At 41.3% G+C, this 24,381-nt stretch overlaps 1 protein-coding gene across 7 annotated transcripts in view; it reads right to left on the reverse strand.

Annotated features, from left to right (window-relative positions):
• PLCB4 (phospholipase C beta 4) overlaps positions 1–24,381 on the reverse strand; it is a 198,791-nt gene that overhangs the window by 105,594 nt on the left and 68,816 nt on the right. For 2 of the 7 annotated variants that reach the window (XM_057423495.1, XM_057423496.1), the window contains one exon: positions 21,823–21,890. The exons of the other annotated variants lie outside the window; for them this stretch is intronic. The gene's annotated coding sequence lies outside the window, so the exon portion shown is untranslated. The remainder of the gene's footprint in view (positions 1–21,822; positions 21,891–24,381) is intronic. 7 annotated transcript variants of the gene reach the window in all.

Below are 24,381 nucleotides of genomic sequence, written 5' to 3' on the forward strand. Positions count from 1 at the left end.
CTGAAACTCAGGAAACTTGAAGCCAATTCACCTCTGGAACTGTGTTCTCCACTGACTTTGACCTGCGCTCAGCTTACGTACCGCTTCTTAGGAAGGTGGCATGAGAACCCCATTAGACATTTCCAAACAACATTTCAATGTAAGCAATCTGCTTGCTAAATTCAAGTGACCCATCTCAAGAGCATGCTGAATGGCAATGTCAAACCTACTCCTTTCTTACTCTTGTAAAAGACACAAGCAAACAATGACAAATGGTAACAGTTAACATACAGAGATGAAATAAAACTCCTCAGTTCACTTCAGGGAAGAAGTCAGTGCCTCTGTTACACACACAATGGGATGGAGAAGTGGGATGACAGACACCTGTGAGGTGCAAAGGATGCAAGTCCCAGTCATTCCACTAGCAGAAGATCAGCCAGTATCACCCTGTGCGAGACACTTGGTTTCATCACAATCTTAACAATAGCTGCTGCTTCTCCCAAGGCCCTTGACAGCACATGATGAACAAGAATCTCTGCACCCATCTTCCACATTGCTGGAAGCAAAACTGGGAATCTGCCTTGACTGTCTCTGAAATATCAGTAAGATCAGAGGCAAATAAATGAATGCAAACCCACAAGTTTTAGTTACTTCTTTTGGACGCTTCTTGAGCAGTTAGTTTGAATGGTTTCATACAGCTTTGGCTGCATGAAGTGTTTGAAGCTCCAGCAGTAACAGACGTTTCTTATCAGTATAACGTACTCTGAGGCACCTTGAATGTTTCAAGTGATACAAGCCATCTGAAACATCACTAGAATTATGTTTTATTAATCCTCTGAGGGAGGAGGTAAAAAAGTTGCTTGCCAAACATGTGAGATGGATACAGCATGAATCTCACATTCATATATGTCACTCTGAGTAGGATGACCAAGGGATGCTGGAACCAGAATCCCTAACCTGGGAAACCTCCAGGTAAAGATTAGCCAATATAATTTGGTTTGACTGTGGAAGTTTTGCTCAGCTCTTAATTATAAGCCATTTATAAAGGTCTTTGCAGAGTTTCAATGTAAATACAGTCAAGAAACATTTTTTATATCCATAAGGAAGTGCTTTAGTACTTAAGGAAGGTTTCTGTGTGTTGTAGACAACATCAGGACCAACTCAATTAAGGATAATTAATAACATGAGCAGAGTCTTGGATACATTACAGATTCATCCCATTTTAACATCACAGAATCTTGTTTCCTTGTATGTTACAACAGAAAAATGTTTCAGGATTAGAGAATACAGTTTAGTTACAGGCACGGAGAAAGAATACCAAGGTGAATTTATCTAAAGTCTTCATTTCACCTTGTTTTTCCCTCCAGGTGGTAAATTCTTGTTGTGTTCCCCTGATGTGTACTCTTCAGCTATATTAGTGCCCTATTTATTACTACCTCTCAGAAAGAAAGAGGAAAAATTAAAGCTAACTTGATTCAGTTGCTACTCTTGTGTAACGTAACATTCTTCTGCTTCCTAGCAATACATAGTGACAAAAATCTGTGCTTAAGTCTCATGTTATTTACTGAAAACCACCAAAAATTGGCAACAAATAGTAAAGCTGAAAAACAAAAAATAAACTAAAAATCTTAGACAAGGCTGCGTGGAGACCACACAGCAGCTTCCAGTGTCTGAAAGGGGCCTATAAGGATGTTGGGAATGGACTCTTCATAAGGGACTGCAGTGACAGGACAAGGGATGATGGGTTCAAGCTTAAACAGGAGAAGTTTAGATTGGATATAAGGAGGAAGTTCTTTACTGTGAGGGTGGTGAGGCACTGGAATGGGCTGCCCAGGGAGGCTGTGAATGCTCCATCCCTGGCAGTGTTCAAGGCCAGGTTGGACGAAGACTTGGGTGAGATGGTTTAATGTGAGGTGTCCCTGCCCATGGCAGGGGGGTTGGAACTGGATGATCTTAAGGTCCTTTCCAACCCTAACTTATGATTCTATGATTCTATGAATTCAAAGACATTTTCTCCATTCAAATCTTACAATAAATAGTCCAATTTTACCTTCTTCACAGACTGCAAACTTTATTTTTTTTAACAGACACTGGCACATACTTAGCTTCTTCAAGTTAAAATTTACGTATCCAGCAGGAGGACTCAATAATTTACATCCAAAAAGCACCATTTGATATTTATACCTTCATTTCCAGCATATTCTATATACATTCAACTCTTCCTTTAAAAAAAAAGCAAAGGAAGATGAAGAGGTGGAAGGGAAAACTTCCTCTTTAAATCTCTTCAGGACTTAAAAATCAGATTCTAGTACAGTAATAAACTTGACTACATACAATGTTGTTAAACAGAGGGTTGGAAAGCTCCACAGAAAAGCAGACCCCTCTCACAGACAAGAAAAAGGCTATGAATAGCAGAAAAGAGAGATGATCTAAGAGAATAATTTTATTTATCATCCACCAGATGTGTAATGGTATTAATTTTATATACCAGAGGGCCTATTTTCACCAGAACACCTAATCTGACGTCGCATAACTACATTTGTGTTTTCAGTTAAGCGTGTATACATACCCAAAAAGCCAAACTAGCTGAAGTTTGCTTATTTCATAGAATCACAGAATCACAGAATAGTTAGGGTTGGAAAGGACCTTAAGATCATCCAGTTCCAACCCCCCTGCCATGGGCAGGGACACCTCACACTAAACCATCTCACCCAAGGCTTCGTCCAACCTGGCCTTGAACACTGCCAGGGATGGAGCATTCACAACCTCCCTGGGCAACCCATTCCAGTGCCTCACCACCCTTACAGTTTTGACATCAAAAAGGTCAACTTTATGAATGTCACACACTGGCACAGCACCTATCAAGTGCTTCTAGGACAGCCTGGAAGCTCTTTCCAAGTATAAAGCATTCATTTTTGGTTCTTGTAATCACAGGATTTATCCCAATCCATTTTGAGAATTATCCCCATAGAAATAACAGGTTTCCATTATCATAAAAGTTAAAGATTAAATAAGCATCCTACTGCTGCTTCATTTTGGTACCCTTTAATCATAGAAATTGTCATTTCTAGTATTTGAGCCAAAGTAAATTCTTTAATGCCACCACATTGAATCTACAATATTTTCATGTTAATTTGCAGGTTTCTCATTCATTCTTATTCCGTGCTTTGAATATGCTTGACTCCAAAACCATTTTCCTGAGATACATTCCCAACATTCACAATCTAAATGCAACATTCACAATCTAAATGCCACAGAGGAAATCTGTAACTTATAGTAAGCCTTAACTTTTGCTTAGCTTCCTAATTCCCTCTGTATTAAATCACCTTTATCAGATATTCTTAGAGAGCTTTACCAGAATGGTCACTGATTGAAGCTATGGCTTCAGTCACATTTAAGGTAGCAGGGCTCCTACTCCTATTTGCAGTGATTCCTTAACATAGAGGGAACAATAAAAATACATGAGACAGACTTACAAGGACAGATTCAAATCAATATGACGATGTCATTGAGTACAGTGCCATATCAAAGTGAGTGTCAGCTCCAAAAGATGTGACTAGTTGTGAACTACAATTACAAAGAATAAACACTAGCTTCATTTTCATCTGATATTTTTCATCATAAACTCTTGCTGCTCTCTGCATACTTGGAAGAATTAACAAGTACAGCTTCTGCTCCTAGAGAAGGTCTCATCTTTTGGATAACTTTCCTTCAAATTATTTCCCTCTATGAGTAAGTTTTTCCAAATTGAATATTTAGTGACTGGGGATGGAGCCGGGGATGGAGCCAGGGATGGAGCATTCACAACCTCCATGGGCAACCCGTTCCAGTGCCTCACCACCCTAACAGGAAAGAATTTCCTCCTTAGATCCAATCTAAACTTCTCCTGTTTCAGTTTGAACCCATCACCCCTTGTCCTATCACTACAGTCCCTAATGAAGAGTCCCTCCCCAGCATCCCTATAGGCCCCCTTCAGATACTGGAAGGCTGCTAGGAGGTGTCCATGCAGCCTTCTCTTCTCCAGGCTGAACAGCCCCAACTTCCTCAGCCTGTCTTCATACGGGAGGTGCTCCAGTCCCCTGATCATCCTCGTGGCCTCGACTTGTTCCAACAGTTCCATGTCCTTTTTATGTTGAGGACACCAGAACTGCACACAATGCTCCAGGTGAGGTCTCACAAGAGCAGAGCAAAGGGGTAGGATCACCTCCTTTGACCTGCTGGTCACGCTCCTTTTGATGCAGCCCAGGATACCGCTGCTTTCTGGGCTGCAAGCACACACTGAAGCCGGCTCATGCTCATTTTTTCATCAACCAACACCCCCAAGTCCTTCTCTGCAGGGCTGCTCTGAATCTCTTCTCTGCCCAACCTGTAGCTGTGCCTGGGATTGCTCTGACCCAGGTGTAGGACCTTGCACTTGGCATAGTTAAACTTCGTAAGGTTGGCATCAGCCCACCTCACAAGTGTGTCAAGGTCCCTCTGGATGGCATTCCTTCCCTCCAGAGTATCAACCAAAGATACCTCACTATTTTGTTAGTTAACAATATTAAAACTTTTGTGCAACATTCAACTGTTTCTAAAGGACTTAGAATATTGCAAGTCTTGGGCAAAGGGACACAGCTGTTAGTTTTAATAAATGATTGACACATCACATCCCAGTCAGCAAATACCTGTTTTCAGGCAGTTTTGCAGATCTTTATGTTAAAAACATTAAGCCCTTGTACTGAAGGAGACTCGGAGAAGTCACGACTCCATTATCCAGCCCCTGGAAAGGCCAAACCCAGTCCATTCTGATAGAGATGACTAACTTTCACATAAATACCTTCGGTGCTGCAAATGCAGCAAGCTCTGCAGGCAGCCTATTCAAGTGCTTCACTATCCTTTACCCTGGAAAAGTTCTTCCTAGTTTAAATAATCTTCACTTCAAAGATACCCATATTTCCTACCCTAGGCACCCTGGTACATGGATTATTCCTCTCCTCTTTGCAGAAACCTTTCAAGTATTTAAATGTTATGGTTAAGCAACAATTTGTTTTCCAGTGATCATTTTCAGAGACTCTGCGTAAGTTGTTCAACACACAACATGATCTAATGGTAAGGATGACCAATATGAGATACAGCTAGCAACATGCTCACTCCATGAACACACTGCTCAGGACAAGCAGCTTCATCTGCTTACAGCCTGGTTGTCACTTTAAGGAAAAATTAACATCACAACTCACACAGACAAAAATAAAAATAATAATAATAAAAATAAAAAACCCAAACAAATCAGTTGGAAATTCGGAAGCATCTTGCACAATGAAGAGAATCACAACAGACAATGCCTCATAATGCTTTTAAATACTCAGGGTAAGACACTGGAGTGAAATTTCATATCTGTGCTTTTGTTGTAGAGTGCTGGCATCTTATCAGAGCTCAGCATCCAGAAAGGAATGATGCTTTGGAGCCCCAGACACAGCCCAGACCTTCCCCAGGAGACCAGCAGGCTGGCAATCACAAAGTGGTGTGCTGGAAATACACTTCCATACTGGAAGCACAGGTATTTTGACCTGTCTGATGCAATCCATCAAGTCTGCCTTCAAATGCTCCAGATGGCTGATGGAAGACAAAAACATTCCCATGGTTGATTTGTTTATGCATCTGCAGGAGAGCCCTGCAGATCCCACTGGCACTGTCCCAAAGTACAACAGATATCTGGACAAGGCTGGTACCTGCAGCCTACCCCACAGCACAGAGGGAGGTACCAAAACCAGACACAGTCTGTGTGAGCTTGCAAGGATATGGCAAATGTCTGCTGCACAATGTGACAAAGAGGATGTCTCAGAGAGGTCTCAGGTAGGATAATACTGAGAACATTGATTTTGGTGCAGAGTGAGCAGTCATCACTTGCTCTCCCATGCACTACGTTTACAACATGTGGCAGCAATGGACATCAGTGAAGTAAATGTAAAGCTGATATCCAATGGATCAGATGACCACTGAGGAAATAAAGTTATAAGGCAAGTTTAAGGAAGGGAAAACTTAAAAAAGAGGCCAAAATAAGATGGTACAGTACCTACAAGACAGTATCTCATGGCTAATGACTACCTCACTTATAGAAAGGCTGGTATATTTTGTTTTCAATTCCACACATTTTTGAATGGCATTTTGGAAACAAACTCTTGAAGCAATGAGGTTTTCACTCTCCATCTAAAGCAGTTTCTGACTAGGCACACTGCTGGTTGGTGCTGCCCTCCAATGTAGATGCCCTCTCGCTGTAGATGTGCAAGAGACCGAAAGGATGCAATGAACATGCTTAGTGAGTGTTTACTGCTACTTGAGAGAATCTGTTCCTCAGCAATCACAGAGCACAAACAGATACTGTTAATGTCAAAGACAAAAAGCAGCACTGGACACAAATAAGCTGTTAATCACTTTTCCCAACTGATGACTGGGTGCAGTCTAAAATCCAACTGGTAATCTGAATATGAAGATCTTATTCTTTCTAGGTTAAACAATCCCAGCTCATTCAATCTCCCCTCTTTTCTCCTACTCCCATCATACCACCTCTCTCCTTCCAACTCTCTGCCCAGGGACCACACTTGCTCTGAAGTACTGTGTCCAGTGCTAGGTACTCCAACAAATCCTTCCTAGAATTTTGTTACCATAATCAATTAGGAAGCAGAGGAACTCCAGTAATCACCATTCCTTCAGAAGTCATGGGGAAGACTAAATACCCAAGCCAACCATACCCCAAAAGCCCAAACAAACATGATTGGTAGCATTACTTCTGGCCTTGCATTAAGCCCTGTCCCAATTTCTCAAAGACACTTCTAGAGAAGCTACATTCCCTTCAGGCCCTTTGCAAACTCAGCAGTAGATACCAATTCAACAATTCTGACAAGATCTCAGTACTTTAAATGCTATTTCCCCCCGCTCTGAAATACAAGGGGTAATTAAAAATACTCATTTCCAGTATGACTTATAATTAGGAATTCAGATGTGCAGGCTCTGCCAGAAATGACAACACATACATGCTGTGATAACGTACCAGCACAGGCTGGGCTAGTGGACAAAAGCGATGTTGAAAGGCCAGAATCCCAGTTCATCCAACTTGGCTGGGAGTGCTTTGCTTAAAGATTAAGCCATTACAAGTTTGAAAGAAAACTGGTACAGGTTTTTTGCTGCGTAGTTTCCAGTTCACACAATTTTGAAACACTTTTGCTTTTTAAATTTAGTCTGATTTGAAATTCATTATTATAAAAATAAGGATGCCCGAAAAACCCAGCAATACAATTCTTCAGGGACTGCGAAACACACTTCATTCTAGCTTAGTGTCAGACTGCTGCTTTTAGCTGCTTAAAATAGAAAACAAACTTTGCCACACAATCATGTCTAGGTCACTGAAATAAATTACAGTACTTGCATGAGATTCACTACCTAAAATTTTCAATCCAGCTTCAGCCTGGATTAAAAAGATGCAAGGAATTAAGGCAGAATGAGAACACACGAGCTTTTCGAGACAGATCGCCATGTAGCCCCATCTAAATAAAGATGGGATTAGAAAGGTCCAACTATGACGTCAATACTATGACCTACAAAGAATTATAAAGAGTTAACTACACGTACTACAGTTAGTTTCACTGAGCAACTACTCTGTGTCAGGGGGGTGTGAGTGTGTATTCTGTTTACGGTGGTATTTATGAGGTTGATGCCACCGAAACAAACTGAAATAGGGCCTTAATCCGTGATTCTTGTAAGGCGCAACAAAGGGAATTTCTCCTAAGCAAAGAAACACATGCAAGACACTGATCTTTTGAACTTCCAATACTTACTTCTGGTCTATGTTTACCATTTTTATACGGAGAGAACACTATTGCTTAATTATTAGCCATAATGAAAATTAAATCCATTTTCTCCATTGGAAATTATGATACTGAAGCACTGTAATAAGATGACAGACAAGCAACCAACAACATATAATTAGTTGATCTACTACTTCCTCTTGATTGTCAAGGCTTATTATAAATAACACACAGACACTACACCTTCCTGCCCGAGGCTTAAGGCATGCTTCATTTTAATGGTATCTAGACAGCTAAAGAATACAGCTACCATTAAAGGAATCTTCAATGGCACCAGCATACCTCAAGTAATAGAACTAGCTGGTTAATTCTTGCCAGTGCTTATGCCTGCATTTAATTTGTTAGTTACAGTAAAATTAATGAGTTAACAGGTATTAAGAGTGTTTCTAGTATTGGGAACCAACTACTGAGGAGAAACAGAACCTCTTGACCAAATTCCTTTTCCTGTTAGCTTAAATCTGGCCACATCCCAAACTGTTTTGTGAGTTATATAATTTACACTCAGCCACTCAAGATGTTCCCGTACCCTACATACAAACTCTTCCACAAGGGGAATTTACACTACTGTCTCTGACAGTGGCACACATTTTAGAGCGAGCACAACGCAACCCGAAGTCACAATGGAAGGCAATCACACTCATTTACTAATGTAACCAAAAACTCCATACAGTCTTTTCTCTTTTAGGTATAATGAATTGCAAAACTTAAGATTCATATGATTGCTTCACCTCAGTTTAATTACTCGCCTAAGAGAATACCACATGCAGAACCACTGCCAGCTATACTCCCTGATTCACAGTTTAAACACTTCTGAAGATCATCTCTCTGCTTGTGTGAGAGGAGAGGAAAGCCCCGCGTTACAGACGGCAAAATTACACGAGGCAGGGAAGGTGACAAATCGAGGTTTACCAACCCTTGAATTACGCTGAGTGGTTTTTAACTTCAACTCCTTTTGGAACTCTGCCAAGGGTAGTATCAAGGGATGCTTTAGAGCAACATATTCTGTGTGCAAAAGTGCCAAGAGAGTATGCTAGAGAAATTAAATCATTCTGTTCCACTCTTCGGCGCTCATGGAAGCCTGAGCTGAGGCTGATAATTAGCTGATTTGCATGGACTCGGTGCAGAACAGGGTTTAAAAGAATTCCAGCAGCATAATCTTTAAGGGGCAAGCCAGCCTGGCCTGACTGGCTACCTTGCATGTCTTGTCATCCCTCTGTCTGAAGCAAGACAAGCCGTTTTTAGCTGCATAAGGATGGGCGGATAGATTTCTGAAAATAGCTGCATCTGCAGTTTTACAGTTAAATATGTAATTTCCTCACAAAGAGTCTCATCACTCTCCCATTTAAATGGGCTGCAAAAGCTGGATCAAGAGAAGCAATGAATCCGACCCTCATTCCAATTTCCCTGTAGGAAAATAGGTCTTCTTGGTTTTATGCAGCAGGGGCAGGTTGGACAGAGCCTTGGGGGACACGGTCTAGTGTGAGGCATCCCTATCTATGGCATGGGGGCTGGAACTAGATGATCTTAAGGTCCTTTCCAACACAAACCCAAACTTTAGGTGCTATGGAGCAGCACAAAGGCTCTATGGAAGCTGTGATAACCCTTGGAAATACCAGAGACTTCTCTATTTAGGAATACTGACCCCAAGCCAAATAATTCAGGGATGATATATTCCAACAGCAAACAGTATCTCCCTCAGGCAGAGCTGGAAGCAAGCGCTCACCAGTGTGTATGCAGGGCTGTGCCTGGGGCTCAGCACCTTAGGTCCCAGCTCGCTGTGCTGGCAACCAGGCCTCACACCACTTCATGTCGGGTAAAATGCGTTCCTCACTTCTCCATCACTCCTCAACACAGTGCAGCTCTCCCAGACAGTGTTCTAACTACAATGTCCTGGGCACTGGGGTTTTTTTTAGGCACTGTACTGACCCATCTCAGAGCAGATCTGCCCCCAAAAGTTTTGCATTCAAAAGGATTTTAACACTCCTCCTCTCCACACTGCCGCCACCACCGCTTTGCTCCACTCTGCTAACTCAGCCACCAACTGGAAAACAAAGCGACCTTGCAGTCCAAGGGACCTCTTACAGCCTATGTGCTGCTCTGGTATTTTCTTTTAAAAGAAGTGGGAGGTTGAAGAAAAAGCATTTTTTCAGTCCATTTTCTTTGAGAATGAGCATTTCAGAGCCATTTCCTACACACTGGAAATTACCTCTACAAGTTTTCTGATGGTGAAGGTGAAGGTTATTTTGAAACACAACAATTACTCTTCCTGTATATGGTGGTTTATTTTCTCAAGCTCCAATTCTCACGTTTTAGGCATCTCCTTCTGAAGTCTGCAATAGTAAAACCATGGTAAGGCAAGTATGAGACTTCAGCTACAACAAACCATTTTCTACATAAAGAAAGGGAACAGTTATAACTGCACATACCTCTATTTTTATACTGTTAATGATCTGCACGCAACTCTTGAATCACTGCAGTATATCTGTCTATAAGCTGATCAATTCTGTATATGCAACATGCATTTGAGCAGTAATATTCTTTCTGATGATGCAGCTTCACATCCTGCTTATGAAACAACCAGCCTGAGAGCTGCTGTCAAAGTTACACAAATCTTACATCTAATCTACTACGCAAACATCTATTTTGGAATCTTGACAAGGAACTCATTTTTAATGCTTCCACAACATTTGCAAGATGAAGAAAAAAAAAAGAAAGCAGTTCTGTGTCAACAGGATCCTCCTCTTCATGGAAATTAAATGCCAAAAACAAATATGGAATTCCCTCATGTGGCCCTGCTGGCTTTTTCACTGTTTTCCCAATAGACTTCAGAAGAGAAGTCTATACATGGATTTTAAAGGAACAGAACCCTAACATTGCAGAAGAAAAAAAACAGTGCTATGTATTTCTATCAATTTTTAAAGCTGTAGATCTTCTGCATGAGGTACACTGATAGAGCTAGTCCAGCACTTGGAGTGAGATGAAGTTTACAGATATTACCCAGGAACATTAACTTGAGAATAGATGAAAGACAAGCTTTAGACACAGAAGCCATATTTTTAGGACTGAAACAGAAATAGCAAAGTTGAAGCTAAATGCATGTTATACTTGAGCTTTTTTTACACTTGATCTTCTGCTGATCTTTCTGGCAACATTTGCAGCCACTGCTCACAGTCCCTAGGATGAAGGTGGCAATTACTTAGAGCAACGATAACAGAGGCAGAGAATGTACTGGCTTAACTGGTGGGACTCTTCTGTGGTAAATCCCAAACCAACTTGACGGAAATAAATTTGCACTCATTATCATCAAACACCGCTAGGTAAGGCAGCTCTCCTCTCCTGCGTCCAAGGTCTTGTAGGTATAAGCCACTGGTGCCCTCTCTGCACCTTCCACACCTCCCACTGAGTATCTCCCTCTTCTGCTTCTTCTCTCCTCTGTTCAGACAGCCCCCAGCTCTTCACACACTCCCTGTTCTGCTGAATTGGTGAGTTCCTCTGCTGTTATTCAAGCCACTGACTCCTTTCAAACTCTCATACTCATTTCTTCTCCTCCTTCTCATCATCCTTTCTTCTACATATGTTTCTCAACATACTTTCCTTTTCGTGCTTTCTTACCGCCTTTCTCCAAATACAAGTTGTTTATGTCCTTCCACTTCTGACTCCACTATTTATTCCAATTTCTGCACCACCAACCACCTTTATCTTTGACTGTTAATGAGGCATTTAAAACTTATCAGACGGGGAGGCTCCTCACACAGGCAACCCCTACCAAGACTGAGTCCAAACCCTGGTTCAAGTTCCAATTTGATCGCAGGTCCTGTGCCACCCCAGACTATGCTGCTTATGGTGCATTTCTACATCAGAAATAGAGTTAACATTTTCTTACCTTAATATTACCACTATGAGGAAAAAGAAAGAGAGGGAGAGGCTGTAGCCTTAATAATCCTTGGAGAATTCAGGGGTAAAACTCTACAGAGAAAAGGAACAGTCTTTTGAAAGCCCTGTCAAACTTGGATGATTTTCTATGCATAACAGACATCTCTGACTCAATACCACTTTGACCATCTTATTGAGTACAAAATGTCCGAGCCAGAGACCGTAAATTCTGCATACTTTAGAGCACTTCAAGGCTCTTAATACAGAACAAATTACAAAATGTAATTTATTTGGTTTTTTGCTAACTTCAGGACTGAGGATTTTCCCCCATGCAGCAGCAAAATACTCGTTTTTATAAACTGAACAATATGCAGATGCTACTACATCTAAACAGAAAGCAATCAATACTTAATATAGATGCTTCTTTCCTAAGAGTGTATAAAAAAACTGTAACTTTGTAGCTTTTGGCACTCTTTGTGATGGAGGCAATATGAAAATTCTGGATTAAGTGAATGACTTGATCCTAAAAGTGGAAACTCCTACAGCAAAAAACCAGCATTACGGTGGCATAGCAAAGTTGATTAAAACCCCCCTCAGATCTCAATTGACAGGGCCTTGTTCTAAAATGATGGGATGGCTGAAGAGCGTGGGAAAAATGTTTGTGTGTTGGCTGCACCTGCAAAGCATGCAGACATTCATGCTGAGGGTAAACAAGGAGTCAGCCATGCAGCTATTTGCAACGCGTGCACTTACAAACAGCCACTTCCATGTATAGATGCTGGACTTGAAAGGCACAACATTCCTGCCTCTCAAGTGAAAAACTGAGATTATGAGCCCCATGCTGCGAGACATCCAACACTGGAAGTCCTCGCTCTCAGTCCTATACAATTAGAGTCCCTCCTCATTCCTGCTAACCAAGGTCTGACACGTTTAAGGCAGATGGTCTGATGTTTCTTTTTAGTTCGTGCTTTATGCCTCTGCCATTCCACTACTTGTTTGTGAGGTTACTGTACAAAACGTTCTTGTTTCTTGGAGAAAAAGGGAAATCAACCTTGAAAAAACAACAAACACTGAAGGATTTGCTGAATGTGGCCCAGGCAGAGGGTTCTTCCTCTTCTTTTTCTGTCCGAAATCAGTTGTTCCCAGCAGGTTTGGTGCCTCTCACTAGTGAACAGTCCACCAGCAGAGTGTAGAGGTCAGTACCTACAAAAGGCTCTGTCATTGCTGGCATGATGGGCAAAGAGAAAAGGTAACAGGTCAGGAGAAGATAAGGAGGTGGAAAGAGACATCCAACTGTTCTTTTCTACAGGAAAATACATTCAAAAACCCCACCAATATTAAAATATATTATCCTCTGCTGCAAGCTCAGTGATTCCTGTCTCTGGTTTTATCAGGCCATTATTTCATATTTGGTTAAGTGAATTTTGTATTTGGTAAGTACACTCAGCATACCAAAACACTGCCAAATGTGGTACGCTAGTAACAGAGCCGAGTCAAAAAGCACTGTTTGAAGGGAGAAATTCAGATGGATGGGAGGATACCTGCATATAAAATGTCAATCAATTATGCAATCATCTGCATGACTCAGTAGCCTTGAAAAATTAACTCTCCTGAAGGAATGTGCTTAAGAACATACAGACTAATATTCTTTCCTCTACTCTGCACTTCCTCTCTCCATTTAACAAACACAAAGGTGCTTCAACACTGTTATGGATTACAGAACATTTCATTAAACCTTAATCTCTCACAGGAAATAACAAGACTGCAGCCTGTAGCTGTTGCACCCAGGTTCACTTTCCACACTGAGATAACTCCTGCTATCCTAGTATGAAGCTCACTAAGCCCAGACCTGCAGGAGGACTGCATGACTTCACAGGACATAATCCTCTAACAGATTTTCCTTTTTTTAAAGTGAAGTAATAGACAAAAGTTTCAGCCCTTCAGGTACCAGTCAGACACTTATAACTGCCTTAGAGTAAAACAGTCACATCTGTGTAAAACAGTCACAGCCTACATCTGTATTAAAATACAGAATCATAGAATGGATTGGGTTGGAAAGGACCTTAAGATCATCCAGTTCCTACCCCCTGCCATGGGTAGGGACACCTCACACGAGACCACGTCGCTCAATGCTCTGTCCAACCTGCCCTTGAACACTGGCAGGGATGGAGCGTTTACCACTTCCTTGGGAAGCCTGTTGCAGTGCCCCACAACCCTCAAAGTCAAGAACTTCTTCCTATACGTATGGGGCCAGATTTTCAAAATGGTTCAATATTTAAGGCTTCAAAAGAATTTCACTCCTTTTTAGACTCAGGAGTGAAGTGCGTGTATTTTCAAGTGCTCAGCACCCCACGAGAACAAACAGTCCTGTTCGTACCACTTGTATAGCAGTTGGCCATTTCTCAGAGGACATTATCAAAAGCTGTTCCAGCTTTGTTCTTTTCAACAGCATTGCTGCCTAATGGCACCAAACATTTCCTGCAAAATAAAGATAGGCTTACTTAGCTTTTCAAAATAATCAATTTGAAAAACTGGGGCAGGGAACATGTGGAATGTATTAACTTGTCCTGGTTTTCAGGAGGAACTGTCAGTTGGTTTGTACATGAGTAGGCCATTCTCTCGCTGGGTAAGCTTTGCATTTCAGGAATTCAGAAAGTGGCCTGAGGGCAAGAATAATTCCTTTTCTGCTGAAGTGGGAGATAAAAGGATGTGAGCTCAGAGGTGCTTTGCCATTTTGCTCTCTAAAAACTTAACTCCTTGAAATATGAGGACATTTTGATAATTTGAGCAAGTCACAGAAGCAAGTTTACATAGTCTGCTGCTTCCCTCTATGCAAAAGATACCTCTGTTACAATTAGACTTAAGAAACCAGAGCAAATTATGGTGACTGAAGCACAATAAATGCGCCAAAAAAGATTGTTCTCTGCTTAATAATCTTCTGAGACAAAATAACAAAAGTAGAGACTCGCCATCATTTACCATCGTTACTGTTACTGACTGTTCTTCAGTATGTGTGCATGTAAGCGTGAGCAGCTTTCTATAAGCAATGTTATAGAAGCATTGACTGGCTTACCAATAAAACTGAATTCAATTTAAGTATAAAGTCTTAAGACTTTCCCCCTCCATTTTTCTGATTTTGAAGAAGCTGGGTTTTGGGTGGTTTTTTTTCTGCTCAAACCTGAAAAATTGCCCAAATTTAAATACTACAACTTAACTTTGTAGGATTCCCTCAAATAACGCACAGCAAAACCACAGTTGTGGGATGCTAAAAACAAACCCAGGTAATAAAAGAGATTCAGTACTGCTTGCAAGCCTGCTTTCCCATTCAGGAATTGCTAAAAAGCTACATACTTTCAGTGGGATTGAGGCACCTTCAGATCTCCTAATCCCTTCCCTTTGCAAAAAAAACCTATGCAAAAATGCTACGCCTTCACTACTGATTCTAACAGATTCAGTTCCTTGGTTGGTAACTATACACAGCGGAGTAGTATTTTAATCTTTATAAAACTACAAGTAAGGGTAACAGTTTTCAAAGTCTTAAGGGTCAAATGTTAGCTTTAAATTATGCCTCAGTTAAACAGTTGTGTTTTCTCGCTTTGCCACTTCTCCCCTCTCTCACACCTACCATATCCTTCATGGCAGCTCCTAAGTTTCGGAAAACTCAGCAGAGCTGTAACTTACTCTAACTGTGATGCTCATGCATTGCAAATATAGCCCTAGGAAACCTGGGCACCACGCTGAAGACAAGGCAATTCAGTACAGACAGAAAGTGCCAGAGTTTAATAAGGTAGCATGAGAATGCATAAAATACGCAAGTAAAGAGAGAAGCAATCAAAGCTAAAGCAGAAGTTATATGAGATGGTACTGAAATCACCACTTACAGCACTGAGGTAAACTGCAGGAGAATCACCACACAGCAAAAGCATTACTTCAGCTCATGTTCAGCACAAATCAAAAGCAAATTGCAATCCACTGAGAAAATGTGTTTCACTATTCCACGAGTTGACAAAAATGCAAAGACTTCACTTTGCCACTATAACATTACAGCCTTGTTTTCTAGCAAACTGCACTCAGATGTTGCTCTTCTGACATCATTAATCTCCATGGAAACCTTACAATAACTGTTGGCCTGAAATAGGTTCTGTCATCCCAGATCGACTCAAAAGTAGTCCAGCAAAAGATCTTATAACTCCTATTTTTTGGCTGTACATTTTTACCCATGAGCACAGCTGAAGAGTTACAATCCCTGCGGTCGCTATGAAATAGAGCTTTCATATCTAACAATCAGAACTTACAAGAAGGTGAACTACTTTTCCAGTTGAGGCTAAGACGGAGAGATTCAAAGACTACCTACTTCTGGAGTAAGATGTAGAGCTGGGGGAAAAAAAAACCCACCCCAAAAGATGTGTCTCTATACTGAATGTCAGAAGACGATTAAAGCAGGAGACCAGGCTCCTAAAATCTGCTCTATCTCTGCACAGCATTATCGCCTTATAGGAAGGGAACAGGGCAAAGCAAGAGACCTTTCTAGAGGTATCTATTAACATTTACTTTTGGGGGTCACCAGGGAAATACCCACTTTAAGTGGAATGTAACCATATGGGTTGGGTTTTTTGTTATCCTTCTCCATATCAACACAGACACCCCCCATGACTGCTGTCCCCAGCACAGGGTCAAGGCAGTAACTCAGGGATGTTCCACCCAGCAAACAGGTCCTCTGCAAATGAGTTTAGTGCTGAGTTAAACTGACAGAGACATACAGACATACTAAACGTCAGGAAAGCTGTTTTCTTGGCAAGAAGCCATGTATACAGATTGTTCCTACAAGGAAAATACACTGACTGCATGTATACAAATGCATGTTATACATATATTTATATAAGAATTAGACTTCTTACAGACAGCAACTGAGGGAGTAATGTGTAAAAGGAAATGTGAGACTTGCATAGTTCCAAGTGTCATGCTGCACTAAAACTTGCTTTCTTGAATGTAATTCAGTCATTGTTACGCATTTCCAGAAATAATTACCATAAATTGCCACATAAATTTTAGACATGCAAGGTAAAAAGCAAAGACAGGGAAAGGAAAACAAGGGGGGTAAATTATAATAGTCTATAGGCAATTGGTTTCATTTTGTTCATTTTCAGCAGTCCCAAAGGGAGTTACCTCCACTTAAGCTGCAAATACTTGGACATTGCCAGAAAAACACCCCAAACCTATGTTACTTCCTTAAGTCTGACCTTCCCAGCTTTAACTCTTACAAGTCATTCCTTGATCAGAGTTTCTTTGCTCTGGGCAGAAACCTTTTTGCGGTGTGTTCGTACACTTTCAAACCCAATTAAGTCCTGGAGCTCCCTGTATGACTGGGTTTTTTCAGATACTAGCGTTAGCCAGCTCATTAACTTGAGTAACACTGCTCATTGCCAATAACAACATCCAAGGTACACTGTCAGGTCTGGAGTTTTTTGTTTGATGGCTTGTTTTACCTCAGCAGCATGTAGACATGCACTATGCAGAACTGGCTGACCAACACCTACAAACAAGATGACTTGCTGATACCTTTAACGTCTATGTTGAATTTACAGGTTCATTTATTAATGAGTAAGCTATTAAGTGAAACGCTAGAGACCCACAGTGCCTGCATGGAGAACTCCACATCAATTCAGAAGGTGGTGGAAACATGCCCCTGATTTGGAGCTTTGCATATTTTACAGGAAACCAATCCTGAAGACCACAGGCTTTTACTCCATCTATATCTTTGCATGGCAGGATATAGCCTTTGCTAGCACTAGCCTCCAGAGAAGCCTCAGTTTATCATCAACAAGCCCTCTGCATGCTTTGTGACAGGTACTTTGCATTAACTACTCTTCTATGGGGGAAAGGGAAAAGAGGACAGAATGTATACATCTGATGAGTGAGATGCTGGACTGGGATGTCCAGCCAGTAACTGAAGTGTTCAGAACCACACACAGCAATTTTGTGCCTTCTCCAACTGACAAGCAGAAATAACCAGGCAGCTACATGGTGGCATCCTTCTCACTGAAGTGCTGGAGAAAGAGGAGTAAATTCATCAAAAGCTAAAGACTGAACAATGTCAGTTTTATAAGTATGCATCTTTAGTGGGCACAGCAAGCTCTCACCTCTATCTCATGGTGGAGGAACCAAATACTCTCCCCTGTCTTTGGGCTCAGTCCTGATTACAGAGATAGAGTCAAGGGGATGGCAACAAACAGAGCTTGTCTAATATGAGAAGAGAGTAAAGTGAATACTAGACAGCAGTGTCTTGTGCTCCCTCTGGGAGTTCCTTATAGTGTGGTGTATGCTATGCCTTACACTTGCTAACTATGTATGTCACCTGTGCAGTTTTGATCTTTTCCTGGAAAAGAAGCAACAACACACTGCATTTTAACTCTTAAAGAAGTATTTATTTAATAACACAACGATCATACAAGGCCTGATCAAAGATGCTCCCATGGCGGCCATGAAGTGATGCCTAGGGGAGCCTACTTCATCAGACCAAGCACATAACTACACTTCTCAGCATATTCTTCTGCAGTTTGGTGCTCAGAAACTTTGAGCCACAAGCAGTATTTTTGTGGTAAATGGTTTTCTTGATGAGTTTTCCTTTCATGATTTGTATAATCAAGTTATTACATTCATAAGAACAAGCTCTAAACAACATGAAACGAAGCTAGCAGATATCTGCTACCTCTGACTAAAATTCCTCCCTGGGAACCCAGGTTTAGACATCCAAGGAGAGACAGCAGTGGGACTGCTGTCCACGCCTATCTCTGTACCTTTTCCTCCTTCATTCTTATGATGGCCTAAATCTATGGAACCACAGAGCAACATGAGAATACAAAACCTTTCAAGCAGAAGAATGACTCAGTAAATTAGATTAGAACTAGAGCAATAAATTGCTGCTTGTGGTTTCCCCCCCTCTAATCCTGCAAGTCTGGCCCATCTTCCTTTTCTCTGACTCCTACCTCAGAAGTTATGAAGCCTTAATAACCCTGCTGCTAGCATTAGGGAGAAATTGCTTGATTCTTTCTCCCAAAGAGGCTTTTATGAAGCATTCAGACTTCACCAGCTCAGCAAACAGAACACAAAACACTGCCTGTAGCAGAGAACATCAAGGTATGAAATACTTGAAAAACAGAAAGAAAGGGCAAGTAATTTTTTTTGTAACAACTGATGTTAAGTTTCACAAAGGGGGTACTCAAGTTTTGTAACAGAAGTGTCCTGGTTGCTTTTGTAACTCATCCTGACCACAATAAAATGTCTCATTCTGGACTTGTAACCATTAACTGGAACAAACAGAAGCAGCGGGGAGAAAAAGAGAAGGAAAAAGTCCACGGAAGACACTTGAACTTCCAAGGATTTATGAAGGAGATTGTGGACCAGAAGAGGTAACATCTAACAGAAAGGTGACATACGTATCCTTGTAAGACAAGAGCTCTCAGCAGCCTGACACTGCTCAGCAACTCACACTGATGAACACAGATGCTGTAAAATCACTGTGCCACTTTGCTATACAAGAAGCAACAACCCAGCATCAGCTGAAATGTTTTAAACTCTATCTTAAGAAATGGCTTACTGAATATAAACTCTCTTTCCCAGTATTTCCAGCAAGCTGCTGTGCTAAAGAGCTCTCATTCACTCCTCAACCTTGTGTAGTTACCTAAACCACACGAAATTTCTCTAATATCCATTATTTCAAGGACTTTGTGCAGGTTTTTACTTCCAGGATTGCCGTGAAAAACCTTTTTGACTCTAAGAAAGGTACAGACAGGCTTCCAAGCTACACATCGCATATTCAAAGACATCAAGGCCACCATAAGGCTTAATTACAGAATGCAAATGCAGTTGATTAAGACGAGCTTTCCTGAGTCACAGAATCTTGTCAGAGGTTTAGCACTGGACTCTGATGCAGGAGTTTGTCTTGATTTCAAATAAATACTCACTTGTACTTCTTAAAAAGCACTTTAATTTTAAACTAAGCCCAAATGTAAGCACATCACTTCGGGCATTCTGAAGCTTCAGTAACTGCAGGCACATTTTCACTTTGGATACACACACACACACAGATATACATCCATATGCACCAACCAACCACTGCAGTGCAGTAACAAATACCGAGCTTTCTGAACTCCAGGCCAGCCTCGATTGTGTTCTACCACAGCCAAATACTTTGTTATCCACTTCATTTCTGAACAGCATGTATTCTCTTGGCCCCATATGAATGCCAAAAAAGCCTTGTGTTGCTGTTTGTCAGTTGCCATGCTATTGTCAACTATTTCACCCCTCGGGAATACAACATCCACCCACAATTTCTCCAGTTTGTATTAGTAAGCTCTGCCTGACCTTAGCTGCATTTCCAGGAATACGGTAACATTTTTCAACTGTTCTAGTCACTGTTTGTTACTATTAAAGCGTAAGTCAGATTCAGCTAGGCATTAGCAGTGACACTTGAATCACATGCAATGGCAAAGCGGAAATCCAAAATAGAACACCACCCTGGTATATCCATGGAGAATACAGAGCTGGGAATACGAGATGGAAATGGCCTGGAGCTGAACCTATTTAATGGGTGAAAAAGGCAACTCCAGGTAATGCCTGTACCCTCTTCCCTCACTGCTGGGCATGTGCAGACTTTCCTGCACAGTACTGATGGCAGAGAAGGAGCTGGAAACATTCTCCGCTGCCCATTATGAGATTCATATGGGTGATGCAGAGCCCTTGGTGACACTGGTCCAGCAGATGAGAGCATTTAGGCAGACTGGCTACTCTATGGTGACTTTTATGCAGTTTATTACTGAACCTCATCCTGATTTCTTCACAATTTAATCAATTAAACAGACTTAATAAATCAACAGATATGCCTAAAGGAGCAAGACATTCAGGTGCACTACAAGGAATTTTCTGGAAAGATAGTTTGTTTCCTTTAGGCTCGCAATCTTGGATTTACTGGATGAAAAAAAAACCAACTTCTAAATGTAAGCCACTGATCCAATATTTCTTATTAGTCTGCAGGCTTTGCACCTCAGCAGTTTCATCTGTAGCCAGTGTTGCATGACACTCATCCATGGCAACAGAGTTCAACAGTCAATCATGAAGATGTCTCCCATTTAGCAAGAACTAGATGGAACATTTGGCTGATCTGTCTGTTGGCTTGGATTTGTCTTGATGATTACTGAGGTTAGTATGTACCAAACGACAACTAGGCAACTGCAAAAGCTATGTTAGTTTTGTTAAGCTGTAATTTGGGAGTGCTTCTGGAATCCTAATAGCTGCCCAGGCACCCCTGCTGTACAGGAGCGTGTTTCTACCTGCTACGTCATGAAGTTCCTCTTCAGAAGCTGGTCATCTACATGTCATGACCCCTGACTACTCCCTCTTGAACTGAGCAGGCTCTCATTATGGATATAAGGCTACTAATGGTGGTATCAGAATTTACCAGTCACCGGTTTTCCAGTGGCAACACCCCATTCCCCACGTGCCACAATCATCCAACAAGCTGCCTCCTCGATTAATAAAGGTGTGTTCTTTGGGTCTTGGTTATCTTAAGCCATTGGATAAGGTTAAAAAGACTTCAGTGACACCACAACACTCCCCGACATTCCATCCAACATCAGCAAGTTGTTCTTATCTCTTTAATACAACTGCTCTGTGATATTATTACTGTAATACATGCTACTCCAGCAGTGATTATACCACAATACAAAAAGCATGTGTCTCTCTTTGTTCTTCAAGGACAAAACTGACTCCTGATGAGGTTCACAGTCTGATATCTCCACAGAAGCCAACAAAAGATGATGGCAGGCTGAGACTTGAAAATATTATAAGCCAATACTGCTGTGAAACGAATAAGATCCAGAAATTACGTGCCAAAGTAGCAGCCTCTTTGTTCTCTGATACTCTTAACCACCTTCATTTTACTAATCACAGGATAATATATATGAAGACAAGTCACATACCAATATATTACACACACACACTTCATTCAGAGTCTTATAATAGTGGACTAAAAGTTTAAAATGATATATTGAGGTAAGAAGAGTATTAGTAAGCACCACATCTGCAAAGTCTACTCAACTGATTTCTAGATTACGAGCAAGTAACTTACAAAGAAGTTCTGGACTGGATGGATAAACAGTGGTCTAATTAGACTGATGTGCTGGGAAACTCTTCCTTCTGTGAAGCAATAAAACAAGATGATCAGTATAAAACCTGGTGTTCTTTGCTAGATCTCACTACTGGCAAAATCACCCCTCCCATAATCCACAAAAGTACAATATCAAGACAAACACTTCACAGAATCACAGGATCATTAGGGTTGGAAGGGACCTCTGGAGATCATCCAGTCCAAACCCCCTACCAAGGCAGGGCCACTTGGAGCCGGTTACACAGGAACACGTTCAGAATAGGATTTGGTCATGTCACTCTTAAATCTTTCATGGGAAAGTGTTTTGCTGTATAACCTTGCATATAAAAGAGATAAGCCATGGCTGGTAGCGTTGGAAGCTCTGGATGAAGCATGCCATTTCCCACTGCACTGTGCCAGGACAGATTTTAACATTCAAAGCATTCTGAATGATTAATAATCATCACAAAGGAGCAGCTGAACAGTGCTGCCACATTTATATCTTCCCAAAATAAACGCTAGCTGATTTTAATTGTTTGTGTTTCATGTCTTCTTTAGATGAGCAACATGAAGCGTGGAAGATTTCAGAATGAGCGATAGACAAGCTCCAGTAACACAGGAGGGGAACACAAGCATTACGAAGTATGACAATGATCCTCCTGCACAGCCATTCCTAAGGTTTCTAAGCACCCTGCCTGCCACATGGCCAGGTTTCACCCACAAGTTATTGCAACTAAAATCTTTAGCAAAGACATTGGCATCATCTGTATTTCCATACCACCTCAGAGTTGTAGTCATAAGCCACATGCTGTTTGGTCTGGCATGGTACCAAAAGAGAACCAAAGCTCTTCTGTGTCCCAAACAGCTCACAGAAGTTACCAGAGATACACACAGCTAAACTGGAGGAGTAGGAGAGGCCTTGGAAATAACAGTCTAATACTTTCTACACAACAGTCTCAAAACAGTGGTTTGTGTACAGAAACGAGACTTTATATGAGGAAGTGAAGGAGGATAATGAGGCAGCTTGTCAGCAGATGTTATGGTGGCATTTTCTGTTGCAAAAGGCCACGCAAACTAGTACATAAAGGTCTTGAGAATGGAAAAAACAAACAACAAAGGCCTGGGGCTTGGACTGATGGGGGTGAGAGTACGTTTCTTATTACTGACAGAAACAGAGCAGAGGTGACAGCCATTGGAACCATGGTGAAGGGCACTTCAAGTACAAAAGGGCAGTTGATGTTTGGTGTACCAGAAGCCAGGAGAGGGAAAAGGAAACAGGCGATGACACCATCAAAAGAGCAGGCTAAGAACTGTGCAATCATTTCAAATTGGTGAAGGAAGACTGCACTTACCAAGGCAAGTTTGGTACAGCGACAGAAATGTGAAAAGTAAGGATTTGGAGAAACAATTACATGTGTGCACAGATAAGCAGCTTTTTCCAACAGATGTTAAGCATCTGACATGCAATTTCCTCATGCCACAGCCTTCAGTATGACCCAAAGAGACCTGAGTAACAGCTAACACTGTCAGTCACAGAAGTGACTTAAAGTAAATTGGGGCAAGAGAGAAGTAGCAGAGGAATTTGGGGGAGACCAAGGAGGAACCAAACAGCAAGAGCGCACGAAAGGTAAAAACAGCTTCCAGCTTTGTGTGAGAGTATAAGAGATAGAGGAGGGAGACTGAATATAACCAAATGCTCCATCCCTGGCAGTGTTCAAGGCTAGGTTGGACTAAGCGTTGGGTGAGATGGTTTAATGTGAGGTGTCCTGCCCATGGCAGGGGGGTTGGAACTGGATGATCTTAAGGTCCTTTCCAACCCTAACAATTCTATGATTCTAAGTACACCAACAGTATATGGAGCTGCGAGGCAAACCTTTAAGGTTTAAAACAGCAATTCTGAAAGGGAAGGCATAAAACCCTACCTTCAAGTTAAGTCATGTTAAGTCACAATCCACAAGAGCTGAGTTTGATATGAGTGTGACAGCCACACTATGTTAGCAGAAGCTGAAATGACCTGTCACTTCTTTTTCCTGCCCTTAGATAAGCAAACATTGCTTGTGCCTAATGCAGGTTAAATCCCAGCCAGCTGGCTGTCAAACAAGTGCCAAACTCAGCCAAGCAGTAGGCAAACACAAACTCGACCTGATTTAACAACCACACTGAGGGGCTGTTCACATTCTTCATGCTCTGCAGTCTACATTACAGGCTAATACCATCTGAAATTCCTCACAGAAGAGAATTTTGTGCTATTTTCTGAGTTCTCTTGGAAATAAAGGAATTATTGATGAGAAGTCTGTTCATCTCTGGAAAGGAATAAGTAATATTTTGAGGTAAGGGCTAATGAATACTAATGGTATATAAAAAGATCTGCAGAGACAACTGCTATCATTCTATCACCACAAGAAAACCTATAAATGAACTTCAACGCAGGCTCTACTTCGTATCTAAATTCAAAAGAAAGCTGGACAACTCTAAACTCCAGGTGGAACTATGACTTTTACTTGAAACTTTCCTGGAAACAGGAAAAAAATCCCCAAACCC

The sequence above is a fragment of the Pezoporus wallicus genome, unplaced genomic scaffold (assembly GCF_028554395.1).
Source record: "Pezoporus wallicus isolate ANWC-B61680 ecotype Strahan unplaced genomic scaffold, APGP_CSIRO_Pwel_v1 contig_4191, whole genome shotgun sequence".
Lineage (NCBI taxonomy): Eukaryota > Metazoa > Chordata > Aves > Psittaciformes > Psittacidae > Pezoporus > Pezoporus wallicus.